At 44.7% G+C, this 2,038-nt stretch overlaps 1 protein-coding gene across 1 annotated transcript in view; it reads right to left on the reverse strand.

Moving 5' to 3' along the window:
* Positions 1–1,022, reverse strand: part of stambpl1 (STAM binding protein-like 1) — a 20,288-nt gene extending 19,266 nt beyond the window's left edge. Inside the window, exon 1 of the mRNA XM_037690985.1 lies at positions 790–1,022. The gene's annotated coding sequence lies outside the window, so the exon portion shown is untranslated. The remainder of the gene's footprint in view (positions 1–789) is intronic.
* Between the last annotated feature and the right edge of the window lie 1,016 nt (positions 1,023–2,038).

The following is a 2,038-nucleotide window of genomic DNA, read 5'->3' on the forward strand; positions in this document are numbered from 1 at the left end:
ACAACAACAACAACAACAACAACAACAACAACAACAACAACAACAACGACGACGACATAAGAACAACAACAACGACATAAGAACAACAACAACAACAACGACATAAGAACAACAACATAAGAACAACAACAACAACAACGACATAAGAACAACAACAATAACAACGACATAAGAACAACAACATACGAACAACAACAACAACAACAACAACAACAAATGAGGCGTTCGGGGACACCAAGGAACTCAGGGTTTTCTACAGGAACTGATTCTTGAGCTTCAGATTAGTTTGTAGGGTTTTAGTATGTTTCTCTCTTAAAAAGGTTCAGTTTCATTTCACAATAAAAGCTGCTCCTTCAGAATAAAGTGCCATAAACGTAAAAATCCGATGTTTGTTTCAGTTGCAGTCAATCCCATGAGAAGAAACTGGTTTAATGGTTTAAAACTTGTACATTTTTCCGGGAAAACCAGACGATTGTTTGGTCCCAAACCTCTGGAACTATTCTGGACTGTCTGGAACCAACTGGAACCATCGTGTCTAACTGGAAGTCTCTACAGAACGAAGAACCGAACCGCAGAAGTTCAGTATCTGAAGAGATCGGGATCGATCAGTAAATTGATAAGTGTTATTGAAAATAGCTGAACTGTTCCTTTAATGAAATTAACGGGTTAATTTAAGGTGAAACCAGTAAAACCAGCCCAGACAACAGAACCGAACCGGCTCAGACGCCCAGTTCGAGCGGACTGAGGTTTGGTAGAGGAACGCACGGGTTCCGGTTCGGTCGGGTTTACCTGTTGATGCTGATGCTGGCCGTTCTTCAGGGTCGTCCGCATCCCGTGGCCACGCGTGGACCCCACATCCGGGTAGTGAGCCCAGATCCGGGACCGGGGTGGGTGTGAAGCCGGTCCAATGAGCCTCGGGTCCGGCAGATAAAACAGAACCAGGCGGACCCGACCTAAAAGGTTCGGAAGAGGCTTCAACAGCAGCTGACAGTTGATGGTGGCTGCAAAGATCGTCTCTGTGTAAAGATGAGCCGCTAAAATCTGCTGTCACACTGCGCATGCGTCAGGCTGCTGTCTTAGATCACAAACGATTTAAGATGTGTCACTCTGAGGAATAAAAAAGTTAAATCTGTCTCTGGACATTCAAAAAAACAAACAAAACAAAACAACAACAAATGTAGAAACGTTTCGTCTCTCATCCTGAGGACTTCCTCAGTCTGAGGTGCTGTATTCAGCTCAGTCTCTTAAATAGCACCTTCTCAGAGTGGATCAACCAGTTTGCTGCTGACAACCAGAACCAGCTGATCACATGCTCAAGAAGGACCATCAGCCTAACAATGGATCATTAGCACCTGATAGAGGGCTGAGTGATACTAGCAATCACAGCATTGTAAGAGGGGGACAGTTGAACCTGGAGGCTCCACCCCTGTTTAATGATGGACGGTTTCTTTTCACAAAGATGGCCTCCTTTACTCCTCTCTCAAACCATCGTTCCTCTCTGTCCAGGATGTGAACATCTTCATCCCTGAAAGAGTGACCTCTGACCTGGAGATGAGTGTAGACCGCAGAGTCCTGGCCTGATGATGTTGATCTTCTGTGCTGGTCCATCCTTTTGGCCAGTGGCTGTTTAGTTTCCCCGATGTAAGACTGATCACCCTCCTGACACTGAACAACATACACAACATTACTCTGTTTGTGCCGGGGGACTGGATCTTTGGGATGAACCAGTCTTTAATGTATTTTGGGGTTTAAAAGCCACTGGGACGTTGTTTATTAATAAACGTCTCAGTTTCTCTGATACTCCCTCAGAGCCCTGTAGAGAGAGCTGCGACTCTGAACTCACTGGTACGCGTCACGTGGTTCATGCAGCTCCAATAGTTCCAAACAGTTCATCCTGTCACTCAGTTTGAGGCTGCTGGAGCAACATAACACATAAATCCACTTTTCTTACTTTACCTGCGTCTTTCAGTAATTATTGATCAGTAACGAACCGATTACGGATTATTTCACAGACTATGCATTTTATCAAAGCATTTTT

This window comes from Nematolebias whitei, chromosome 17 (assembly GCF_014905685.2).
Source record: "Nematolebias whitei isolate Nwh7 chromosome 17, NemWhi1, whole genome shotgun sequence".
Taxonomy (NCBI): Eukaryota; Metazoa; Chordata; class Actinopteri; order Cyprinodontiformes; family Rivulidae; genus Nematolebias; species Nematolebias whitei.